Source organism: Ptiloglossa arizonensis, chromosome 7 (assembly GCF_051014685.1).
Source record: "Ptiloglossa arizonensis isolate GNS036 chromosome 7, iyPtiAriz1_principal, whole genome shotgun sequence".
Lineage (NCBI taxonomy): Eukaryota > Metazoa > Arthropoda > Insecta > Hymenoptera > Colletidae > Ptiloglossa > Ptiloglossa arizonensis.
In genome coordinates this window covers 6,570,541-6,584,621 of record NC_135054.1, presented here as the reverse complement: position 1 = coordinate 6,584,621, position 14,081 = coordinate 6,570,541, and the positions used below count along the sequence as shown (strand labels likewise).

The 14,081-nt window shown below is 31.3% G+C and overlaps 1 protein-coding gene across 4 annotated transcripts in view; it reads right to left on the bottom strand.

The window, feature by feature from the left end:
* The window catches only part of LOC143149542 (uncharacterized), a 143,292-nt gene that overhangs the window by 128,642 nt on the left and 569 nt on the right, over positions 1 to 14,081 (bottom strand). The window lies entirely within an intron of this gene.

The window sequence follows — 14,081 nt, the reverse complement described above, 5'->3', positions numbered from 1 at the left end:
AATCGTATTCTACGTAAAAATATACATCTACAACATTGTCTGAAACATTTCCTTGTAACATTTTTATTTTTTAATATTTAGAGAAATATCCACAAAATTGTTACAGTATCAACACTCATAAGGGCCCACTCACACAGTGTCACTCGATTTCGAAAATCGTTTCTATGAACTTCTCAGTGTAAGGATCAGTGATACAGTGTACGTGTTTGAAAATAATAAAAGCGTCCAGTATTGATTAAAATCACGGATTAATAGACACTAGTTTAGACCGTTCATTTTCCAGTAACATCATTGTTTATTTAGGACGTAGGCTGTAGACAGCGTCAAACATAATCAGTGCATACATTATCGTTCGATAAAAATGAATTTCCATTATTTCAATTGGAAAATGTGACCACATTGATCACATTGCTCTAATAAGAAATTCAGTTCTATTCAAAGTCACTTTGCATAGTTTGGCAGCCATTCCACATAGTTTTTGCATAGAAACAAACTAATTTGAATTCCATGTTGTAAAAAACATACTTATCATTGTTATATATTGCATCCAGTAAAACTAAAATTTATCGTTTGTTAGTATAAGATTCCAAAATAAATGATTAAGACATAGAGTGTGTCTCACAAACTTCGTCCACCTGAACGTTTCGTCATTTCAAACAAGATAAAGCTAATCAGTATTTCATGGTGAATAAATAATGAAATCTTTGCTATGAAATATACAGGATGAGATACAAAAAAACAAATGATGTACATGAAACAGTTCAATTTATATGGGCATTCATTTTCCGCATCTGCTTAATATTAAATTCCTATTACTATTACAGTAGTATCATTAATAATTTCAGAGAATAGTTATTAATCTTCCAACAATCTTGTTGCATTTAACATAAAGTTACTCAGGTAATAATACTGTATTAAAATAATCTTCTACTCTGTTACAATTAATTTTAGAAATATAGAAGAATTTATCGTGTTTTTATAAAAATCTTGTTAAAACAATTTTATGTTCTACTAATGATTAAAACTACTTAATCGTATCAAACTACACTGTACGTAGATTATAAATAATCGAACTCCAAATTACACTGTACAAATATTTTTTAATAAAAAACAATGAATCTCACTAAATAGTGCATAAACCTGCACTATAAGAGATGAAAAAATATATTTTTGTATTCTAATGATTCGAATTCGGTATAAATGTTTATTTTGGGCGAGTAAAATTTCTATTCTATACTAATAATCTTAAATTTTCTTCCGAGTAAATTTCTCTTGAATATTCCCGCACTAGAGATAATTATTTCAAGTAAAGTAAGACGTATTCAATGTAAATACGTTGAAAATAAAGGTAGAACGCAGCTCGTCGAATAATGCGACCAAATTAAAACTATTTTAACCTCGAAACGAGAAGACGATCAAACAATTTCTCAACATTCGGGAGAAAACGTTTTCCAATAGAAGCCTTATTTCCAAGTAATGAGATGACTGAAGATAACCCAATGTCCTCTTTTCACCTGCAGCGCGTTCAATTGATTGAACAGCTCCACTTATAATTGAAGTTAGTAAACGCATCTTCGTTACTAGTTTATCGATCTGTAAATTCTCTTATCGATATATGGATAGGCACTAACAGATATATTAAAAGAAGAACTTCCTTGAGAAAATAAAATCATATTGGATTTCAATCACGGCACTATTAACGAGGTAATTCTTCATTAAAAGGATTTGCTTCAAGTCATTTGAATACAGAGCGCTTTAAAATTATCGATGCAATCTTATCTGGTTAATGGAATTCATGAAAAGAAATGAGAAAGATTTTACCGAACATGTTCGCAAATTAATCGCTTTTTAGAAATTCAACTTTGTAATTTGCAGTTGGCGAAGCATTTAAAACAGGCCACCTGAATAATTTACCAAGAATTGACGATAGAAAAAAATACATCGATGTTACTTGGTTTCCAGAGAGGCAAAATCTGATGTAAATATAATAGTTTATTTCTTTTGTAGGTGAATATGTATCTACAGGAGATGTGAATGTTAACTTTGCATAATTAAGCTTAACTTCATTTTAATTTTTTAAATGCAACGATAAATTTGTTTCTTCAATTGCATTCTATTAATAGTAGTACCTCTTGCATTTTAAAACGCAGTGGCGTATAGTTAAAGATCATTCAAGGTCATTAAAGGGTCAACTAAGATAAAAAATAAAATATTTCTGTGATTATAGGTGTATATTTAGATAAGTACACTTATGTTGTACATTTCATATTTACCTGTATTCATGTATGAACAATTTTCTAATCGTGTCGGATTTAAAATTGTTTACCATCGTAGTTGATCTTCAACGACCTTAAATAACCTTTAACCATAGAACATTATACGCGTCTCTACTACCTTAAAACGCTCTACTAAGAAGTAAGAAAAGAAATATATAATTGCACTTATAAAAACGAAGTGGACTTTCGTATCTTTTCCGACACATTTTATTCTATTGTTAAATTAGGGAAATTATTTAGATGATCTGTTTTAAATACCTCCTCGAGTACAGAATGAGTGAGATAGCCAACGGGCTATTGATAACGATCAATACCTCAGGAACGATAACCATGGTGCAGAGTAAAAAAATTGGGAATTTCTTTTCGTATTTGATAAAAATTTAACTTCTTAAAAAAAACTTGAGAAAAAAGCGTAGTTTAAAAGACAAATTTATTAACAGAACAGAAACATTTCGCCAACAAATTATAACAATGATAGAAAAAGGATTTAATTTCATAAGAAATTTCATCGCAGACTTGCTGACAAATCGTTTCGGGCGTTGACACCGGGTCATACCTATAAATAAAAGGGCCAACAGGGTGCATTCTAGGATCTCGAATGCTCCTAAAATAGCGAGACTGTCGACGGGACAAAACGGAACATCTACACATCGCGTCATTGCGCGCTATAGGGAATCATCCCACCAGAGAACAACAAAATGTTTCATATCAATATACATTTTATGTACTAAGATAATCTTGTTGATGAATATACACGTCAAACTTCCTATGACATTTCCAATATAAATATGATCAACCTCGCTCTGCTCCACGCGTGGGCAAAAATTGAACGTGCAAATAATCGAACACGAAATCTAATTCTTTCCACAAATTTATTTTTTATTTCTAACATTTTAGGAAATCTGACTACATGAATCACGATAGACTGACGAAAACTGTCATGTAACAGGAAACAGTACGCACCTTTGCAATACACGAAATGCATAATTTAATACAATGGAGTTAGAAATCTGCGAGTCAAACGAGCTGAAATCCCTTTCGTTCTTTCGGAGTTCTAATGGTTTAAATTTCACGCGATATATTTTGCAATAGATAAATTACTCAACTGTGTCTGAGATATAAAATAATGGTTAAAAAAAGTTTATATTGTTGAAAGTCCTAATGCACAATGATCTGTTTTATTTTCCAAACTGAAGTCGATAAAGTATTGTATATAATTTGTTATGTCGCATGAATTACTGAATTTAGAACCTCTTTTATTTTGTTTTGTACTCTGTTGTTTTCAAATATCAATATTTAACAAGTATTTATAGTAATAAATACAGTAATCCATTTTTAATTTTAATTCATATACATTCAAAAAGATTTTCATGTCATAAGGAACTTTTACCTCGTTGAAAATTTTTTACAGACCAAATGGACATATTTTTACGCATTTCTTGTAGACATACCTTTTTTTCAATAAATTTACACTACTTTCATAATGAACAGTTCTTATATTCATTGTCAAGACCTTGACCGTAACTTTCAAAATTGCTCCTACTTCAAAAGAATTCTACATGTTAACCCTTCGAAAGAGGTGTCTGTATTATATGTGGCTATGTACATAACCCGTAGTCGTTCTTTCTATGAATAGAGCAGACTTTGAATGCAGCAGGGCTGGTTCATGGTTACTAGCGAAATATTTGTTACCCCAAGGCTGTCAAATGGTATAAACTTGCAAGGACAAACATTTTCAGGTAACAATGAAGTTCAAAAAGCAGATACAGATTTTGAAATCAAAAAATATCACAACTATATAAAATTCTTAATTACATTTAATAAAATCCTCAAACCTTTTGCAATAAATCAACTGCCATGTTAAGTAATCGATTGCAATAATAAATTTTTATGTAATTAATTCTTATTAATTGAATGAGAAGGAAGATCCGAAATTGTACCATGCTTCACCATTATTGTATTTTAATATTACATATAAAAAATAGAAAAAACTATAACATTTATATATCGTTTAATAATCATGATAATAATTACTGTAATTCAAATAACCCTATGTAGGTATGTAAAATAAAAATAGAATTGTAAGTGTCTTACAAATGTAAATATTACTCTATTTTGTTTTTCTTTCTTTTCTATAAATAACATCAGTCATTTTTCTATTCGACCGATAAGAAAGCCATTTCAATTTTTACCGTCCCAATATTTAATTATTTATTTAGAATTTTTCCAACTTATCTTTGAATAATGATTATTTTAAGAAATATACGATATATATAAAGTATATAACAAAATAATGTAAGCCCAATGCCCCAAAATTTACATGCAAAAGAAAATGTTTATTTAATGAAATTTATATTTAATACATACGATGTGGCAAAGTAAGTTTATAAATAAATTTGGCAAATGATATCGAATAACCTCGTCTGATAAATGTAGGTCATTATTTTGGTCTTTTCTGAAACTACAATACAAATGAAACTTTTAAATGTCTAAAACGACTTTATCTAGAAAAAGATCATGTACTCTGTATGATGTCTCTTACTAAACGCTACTACTTTTATTTGAACCTTTTTTTGTTGCTCTCCTATGAATTATTTTGGCAATATTCGTATGAATTAAAAAAAAATGGAGCACTCTTTATTATAATGTATCTTACCATGTATTATTGTCTATATAATTACTAGTACGCCATATATATTTATGTTCACTTACACTTCATTCACTTACGCTCAAATATATTTCAAAAATTATATATAAGTAATTGTATTTATATCATTTTCATAGATAATCATGTATAATTATAAAAAATGAAATTGAGTTATGCATAAAAATATACGATAATGCATAATGGATCGCCGACACATAACATACAAGTACAGACAATCCTCGCTAAAAGTTCGCATTATTGCCTCTTTAAAAATTAAATGTAACATTTTCAGAAAATGTATAAAAACTCTCTAGTATCACTTCGAATATTATACTTTTATGCTAAATTCGTATATCCAGGGCGTTGATGTGCATACATTTTATATATTATTAGATGTTAATCATATGCAATCTAATAATGAACTCGAACATTAATGTATTTACAATTTTTTATGTTATAACTGTCATGTACTTGTATTGTCCTGCGACGTTTCTGTTCCTGCTGTATGTTCCATACCCAGAGTTGAACATTACTCGAATAAATCTTATTTACGTAACTTTTCGAATAACTTTCGAATAAAATTTTATTCGAATAATATTTCAGCACTGTTCAACAGTACAAGATTTTTAATATATTTGTGATGATTGTTTCAATACAATGCCTACCTTGTTGAATCACCTATAATAGGTCTTCAAGTCCTCCGAAAACTGTAAACTATGCTACGCGAGAATGAAACTGATAAGAAGCCTAGGTAATACGATGCGGATTAAGTATTTGAACAATTTGAAAAGACGTCAAGTACCCATATATGTATGTAGATACCTAGAGTGCAATTATTACAATTTTAAGTAAAATTCTTCATTCCAGCGAAAAGACACTTTTAAAATCCAAAATTATGAACAAATAACATTGGATTATTATATCAAAGTAAATGTAAAAGTAAGAATACATATGTTATTATATGAGAATAAATCTAAAATACGAAAAAAAAATTTAGTATGTAATACAAACTCCAAAACCAGAAAAATTTTAAATTTGAAACTTATAAACTACATGAATTAACTGTAATATTTTCCAATGTAATGTAAGTAATTACTCGCTGTTTTAATCAGTTTTATGTATACTGTGCTGATATATTAATTAAAAAACTATTGCAATTGTCATTACAATTGTCAAATAGAAATACTTGCTTTATTCCAATAAAAAGGAACCGTATATATACCATGTACAATCATATACAGACGTTCTGTTCTTGCTTGCAGTAACCAAAATTACATAATTTTGTCGCTGTCAATTTGTCGCTATCTGCATATCTTTAGCAAATGCCGAAACCCTTTGGTAAATCTAAAGCTAGTTCGGTTCGGTATTGCATGTCAATGTCGCATGTCATGTCACCATCGCCTGACGTCATATTTATTAATCGTTGAACTTCTTCGAATAAAGAGTAATTTTTTCTCGAATAAAATTGTTATTCGTTATTCGCGAATAAGTCTGGGTGATTTATTCTTTATTTATTATTCGTCATTCGAGAATAGTTTGCTCAACTCTATTCAAACACATGTTTGATTACATCGTTTTACACCGTGTGTTGACTAATTGAGTTAACTATATTGATTTTAATTTTTTTTAATTTTCCTATTCTTACGAGTACTGTGTTTTACGTTTTAAAATTTTCACCTCTAATACTTATCTTTTTATTTACTATGAGGATGTGCTCCGACAATGTTTGTAAGATTCAATGACTAATAAATGTAACAATTCTGTAAGTTCTACTTTTACGTTTTCGATTATTTTATTCCAAAATATGCTTCTTTATCATTTACTTTATACGTATCTAAACATACAACTATTTCTTTCGAACTCTAATTTTTAAATTGTTTATATTTAATATAATCGTAATATAATTTATAGAGAGGATCCATACGATTGAAACGTAGAAATGTAACGTAGATTACTCTTATTTGCTGAACAAGCAAAATCACCTTAAATAAATGTAAAATAATGTAGATAAATTTATGTATTACTATCTAAGCGCAAAAGAACAAATTTTTACTTTCAATCACACTCAAATGTTTTTAATCCCATTACCTAGAATGTCCGATTATTTTAGAAATGCTGCATACAAGTTAAAAATAATATTTTCTATATGAATTAGAATTTCGTTCCTGACTCTCCTCGCAAAGATGTATTCTAACATTCCGCCGTAACATCGTAATTAATTTCCAGCAAGTAACGAAACGAATCGAATGCTATACGCAAAGTTAGACCACGCGATTCGCACGATTAGATCGAACGACAACGTTCGGAAGCAACTAATTTCAAGCAATGTTTAAACGCAGAATGTGCGTCAAAGAATTAATACAATACAACTCGAAAGGGTTGAGATGATTCCTGCGGCCACTTCTTCCGTCCGCCGATCCTATCCAATTCTCTCGAGCATTGCAAGGCGATGGAAGACGGAGGTTGAGGAACCCTTGTTCCTTGCTCGTCACGGTAGGATATTCTGCCCGAGGACAGACGAAGAGAAAAGAGGGGGTTGAACAGGAGCTAGAAAGGAGGAACCGTGGTGGGGAGAACTGGGAGAAGGCACGGGAGGGAGGAGAGGGGAGGCCGCCGCTCGAAGATAATATGACACAGGGTGGGGATAAAAGGAAAGATCAAGGAAAGAGACGTATGCGCGCATAGAAAGAGGACGCGACCAGAGCCAGGTATACGGAGACGGACGGTGGAAAAGATGAGGAAAGAAATTAGATAAGGAGAGAAAAATGGAGTGCAGAGGAGAAAATAAGGGACAATGAAAAGGGACGAAGGGCAGAGGAAAGGAACGAGTGAGCGAGCGAGGTAAAGAGACAGGAGTTTGACGTGGTGAACAGGGGAGGGGTGGGATGCGAGGAAGAACGTAGAGAGAGCAAAGTGTAGATTGCATGACGGGGAGAAGGAAGATGGAGAACTGCTGGCTGCTGCAGATCGATAGAACGGAGCTGCGTGATACTCGGTTTTCCACACAGAAAACCAATAGTCGCGATGAAACGTCGTGAATAAGATAAATACGTGGATTACGTTGATGAACACACTTCAAGTAAATTACAAGCACGTTTCGAGGTCTGTGACGGCACTAAGTGAGTCACGTATTACGGCCAAACGCAGCATAAAATGATTTTTATGCGCCAAATATAAGCTTACTGGCGAGCTCTTACTGGAAACTGTTGCACCGCGAGATCCGCATTAACTCTGACATCACGGTACACACGCAATTATTGTTTGTTTTACCGAGTCCGAGTCTGTTACGTTTCCTTAAACACAGCAATATCCCTGCAATTCATTTACTTTCGTCTCTGTCTGAAGTTTTATAGGTTTAGCTATAAATCTCCTACTACATATTAAGTGATGGTAGATGTGTTATTCAGGATGGTACAAATGTTACAAGACTTTTCTACGAAATAATTAAAAGTGACAGGTTGAATTCTACGACTTTCTGTTTAACAAAACTGTCTGTACATTTCTCGTCGATTAACAGCTTGCGTCAAACGGGAAAAACATTTTCTAAAAAGCTTTTTTCGTATATTTCATTTCATTTTACAGTTAAAACAGTATGACGACAAATATTTTTCTTAAATCTAAAACTTCTGAAACCTCAACAGGACCTATGCATTTCTAAATTATTTATAGCCTCCTTTTCTTTCTTCAATTTTTAACTTCTGTTTACTTTAATCATAATTTACGTCAAAAACAAGGGAAACACGAACTGTAAATATTATAATGTGCTGACCTGATGAATTACTAATTGTATTTCCAATTTATTGGAGTAAATATTACTCTGGAAGAATGGAACGTAGAAACATATGCCAATAAAAATTATATTGTTTTTAACATGCCTTTCAGAAAAATTTGTTATTTCCTTCATGTAAAATTAGCATACGTATGTAAAATAGTCGATTATCTTTATTACACGATCGTTTGTAAAGTTTCTATTCTTTCTGTACTTTTATTTATGCAAAGCGGACATATACGAAAATTGTTTACAAATGGTATTTTTTTTTTCATAAATACTAAAAGTTGAACCTGATAAAATTGAGATTCTAGAGGAATCCTACATGATCCCAAAGGTTAATCTTAGATCGAAGGGAGTACATTTGGAGAACAAAAGAAATCACAAGAAATATTTTATACTTCTGACATCATTTTATTAAATAGATAAAATAGAGTGCATGAAATTACAAGCGCCTACTTATGTACATGAAAACATTTAATGACAAAGATATCATTTGAAATTTATAAAAGTATTATCATCAGATCGCCAAAGCTTTTCTAATAAAAATACGTCAAAATATGACCTCGTGCAGATTATTGTTAATTATAAGTTATTCAAATCGTTTTTTTGAAAACGTTCAACTATGTGTGATTAAAAATAATCCGAATAGGGTCATGATTGAGCTTACTTTCATCAGAAATACAGCACAAATTCACTCGATAATACAATACTTTCACGGCGTTACTGGTATATTGAAGTAGGTATATTAAAAGTTTATTAAAAAGAATAAATGTTGCATGAAATTCTTTCTATGAATACATTTTGTATATACAGGGTGAACGCGATCATCCTATATTATTCTATTATTAGTAAACCGATTGAAATCTTTTTTATGCGACACAACATAGTTTAAAACATGCTTTAGGATGATTATAGTACACTTTTTATCTGTTCTTTATTTCTCAAAATTGTTAAATACACCTTCAGTTTTTTATAGATAGACCTACCATTTTGTTTTACACCCATCTTTTAACGAATGTTTATTATTAAATATTTTTTCTCCATCGGAACTGGAAAAACAGCATAAAAATATCCGAGTGAAAAGACTTTTGTATAATTTCATTATCTAGATACTATAAGGTTTGCTATAATTTTGTTATAGAGTTTATAAAAAAGCTCTAACAACGCCACAGAGAATTGTAAATGTATGCTTGACTATAAGTACAAATGTCGTAGGAAGAACTAAACAGTCATTTATTTTCTGTCAACGCGAGCGTTTGCAACTAATGATTACCATTTTAATCATCGTTTCAACTAAGGTAAAGGATATTTCTTTTACTCTTTCTTCAGTCCAGAAGAAATATTTGTTAGAATACTCACCGATGTTCGTTTTAACATCCGTTAAAAGATGGATATAAACAAACTTTTATTTTTAAACGTTATACATATAACTATAAACACTTATTTATAAAAAATGAAAGGTCACTTTGAAAACTTTGGGAAAAAAACTGATAAAAAGTGTATTATAATTTTTCCAAAGAACTCTTTGCCTCTTTGAAGCATAGTTGCTAAACATGTGAGATGATACAAAATAACTAAAACTAAATTAATTAAATATTTAATTATGAGATGGAATATTGACAATCTGACCATGGAACTTCTGTGAAATTTATTTAATTTTTCGTGGTGGGTTGAAAAATATCCCTATATTCATGTACATATCAGAATATTAAAACTACGAGACATTTCTTAACCCACTATGCTCCGAATAGTTAAACCACGTTAGTTCACACACGAAATTTCTATCGATCCACTAACAACAGAATAATTTAACGTAACCACGTTACACGGTTCACCCTGTGTACACATTTCGCAGTCAAAAGATTAATAAATCCCATCTATCAAAGAAAAGGAGAAATCTTTTTGTTCGACCTAATGATTCCTAAACCGGTAAAGAGCATTTTTTAAAATTAACATGCAGACTAAGAAAGAACCTAGATAAATAACTACAAATAAGAGCAACCATGAAAACTAGGAAGTGAAAATCGCCTGAAAATAACATACTCGAAGCGAATCTCACAATTATCAATAACAGAATATGTAAGCGAAGCTAATTTATAACAAGATGTGGAATAAAATTTCATCCTTCAACGAAAATTATGTATGCACGTATTTTTCATTAGATCTTTATGATAATAGTTTTTGAGGAAAAAAGTGGTAAAAAAAAGTAAGGTCCTTAGAGGTTAGGCGAGCGTAAAGCGTGAAGAACGAGCATGGGTGACCGGTCGCTAAGAGATCCAAGTATGTGATAGAAGCAAGTAAGACAAAAAGGGGTAAGATCGTAAAGACAGATACTATTGGAAATGATCGGAAAGGTATGGAATATATACGGTACGGACAGAAAATATAGGGATCGAAAATATGAGCCAAGAAATGGAAAATAGGGCGAGATAGTGGTCGAAGAAGGGAGAAGGAAAAATGAAATAATTATACATATTGAAACGTTATTACTAAAGGATTCTTAAAATTTTGCTGACGAAAATCGCGTCACAACACGACATACTTGAAGGGACGTATATTTGCGAAATTCAGAAATGATTCATTTTACATACAATTAAAAATAATTCAAACAAAGTCGTGTATGGATTCAACTTCATCGGAAAAACTACGTCGCCCCATTAATAATACTCTCAGGAAAATATAATGAAACGTTTAAAACCTTTTATTTAGCATTAATGCTAGCTGTTGCACCATCTCAATTCAAACTCGAGATAATAAGTGCTACGTAAACCGCTTTCAAATCAACTGGTGGCCCTGATTTTGTCACTCGAAGACAGGAATTACTATATATAGCTACAGTCGTACTGAATTCACGAACTCTTTACAGTATTAGTTAATCTATAATACAATACAATATGTGTAATCGTACGAAATACTATTGTCCTTTAAATTATCAAGATACTTTTTTCTCTAGATATTATTAACCATTTAACTTCTTACACGTAAATCTGAAACAACATGCACATAAATAAATTTCGTACAAACTTATTAAAAAAATCTTTAAACATTCATATTTAATATGACTTTCTTTTTTTTCTTAATATTTGTTTGATTGATACGACTTCTTGCTACGTTGTTCCTCCTATTGGACAATTACATTACATTTGTGCCATAAAACCCACAAAGTTTACGTTTAAATTCGTAACTACGACGTTAAAAAGATTTATCGTGAATGAAGCCAAGCGTAACGAGCTCCCACGTAACGAACATTACTGCGATAAACTATCTTTCCGTCCTGCAAAAAAGAATACAGGAGTCCTTCTAATTAGGGACTAATGTAAAATATCTTGCGGCCTTGGATATCGTACGAGTTCCCGTGTGGGGAACGCACAGTTCCGGAGCCAATTATGCCACTGAAGACATGGTGTAAAGTAACCAGCCCAGAATCATTGGTCTCCATGAAATACACTACATACATATACATAACACACACTTATAATCAACATAAAAGTATTTTATCTCTACTATTGCGCAATACAACTAAAAATGCAATATTTTATAAAGTAATAACAAAAGCACAACGTTTGTGAATATCCACTTGGATAAAAGAAATCTCACAATGAAAATCGTCCATCTACGTTCGTTTCAAGGAAATTAAACGCTAAGATTGTCATTGCTGTTTGCTTTTACCCGCATTTGTTCGATTTAGTAGAATTGTTAAATTTTCAGTATACCGGATATGAATTCATTTCGTACATAATTTTCCATTGTTTACAGTAAATAACATCACTGAATTCTAACTTATAGTCAGAATTCATAGGTCTGATTTATAGGTCATGCCACATTTCTATTATTGATTATTTCTAAATTCAATTTTTGTAATCTCGTGGTTAAGATTTACCTCGATTTCAATGATAAATAAATAGCTTTCGTTTTCTCACTGTCGTTCGCTTTTTTTCTCGATAAAGTACTGTAATGAAAATATACTGACTTGATAATTAACATTAAAAAATAATTGACTAGATATGCGTTTAGGTAATCCTCAAATTCTAGGGGTGAATCATTTTTAATACTCTCTGTTACACATTTTAAAACGTATTACCATACTCTTTACATTTAAATCAATAACAATATTAATAAAATATAAAATTGGTCGTAGAAATATCATATTTCCAAAGACATTTTATACACAAAAATAGGAAGGCAAGGATGATGAATAATATTTAGTCCAAGTTATTGTATGTTCAAAACTGTTTAGATTATTGACTTATCTTCTTCTACACATTTAACGAAAAACATTAAACACTCGATAACAGATTCACTATAATAACCTTGCATGTTGTAAAGTTGCATGTTTTCGAGCATTTACGATGTTTAATTGTTAGTTTTCTTTCTTTGCAGAATCTTGATTTACATGCTGCCACAATTATAACAGTTTCAATTTATTATTCATTTCTTTTAGAAAATTCACTTTATTATACAATAGAGAAATTACTGCTTTAAATAATTTACATATATTACCGGTAATGAGTTCTCTCAATTTTCATAAAAGTAACTTTATCAAAGCAACAAAATATGAACTCTTTTAATATTATTCTGCTCATCGTAAATTAAATATTTTTACCAATAGTATTATATTCCTTCACTTGGAAGGAATACGGTACACAAAAATTCCAAAAATATATAATTATACAATCTTTCGACGAGAAAATAGTTCATCCAAAAGTATTTTTATTACTGCAGTCATATTGTTGCCACGATTATTTTCGTTTGTTTCGTTTATTAATATTAACGCGATCATTAATAACCCAATCAATCGTACGTAGTGTCCACTACCCGCATTATTTCCATGTAATTGTCGTGTCCTTTACAAAATACACGTTTAATATTAAAAGCACTATCAATATCAATCAATAATCTACGATATAAATTCATTCATTTCCATTCCATTCGAATGACGCGAGTACATTTGACGCAATCGCTTTGTCGGAACGTGTAATAGGAATTAAAGGCCGTAGATGTCGTAATGCGATTCACCACCCATACGGTGACGCAAAAGAAACTCCCCGATACAGCCTACAATCAATGACGTCATGTTCGGTCAGAGTTCACCGGTCAGTGACCTCTGTTCGTTCCAGTCACCTGGCTGGCAGCACTGACAAAAGGCTTGCCGTGGCTAATATTTCAGCTGCACGACATTTCGTGGAGATCAGTTTCACTGCGCAAACGTACCGATTAAATCAACCATACCACCTCGTAATTGTGTACAAAAAGCAACCCGATACTCCACATACCGAGTGCTACAACATTATATTAGAACCATCTATGCATTGACTCGTGAACTGTCCTAATCCTTTCGTCCTTGTTACACCTATTGCAACATCGATACCGATTGCTGCGAAGGATC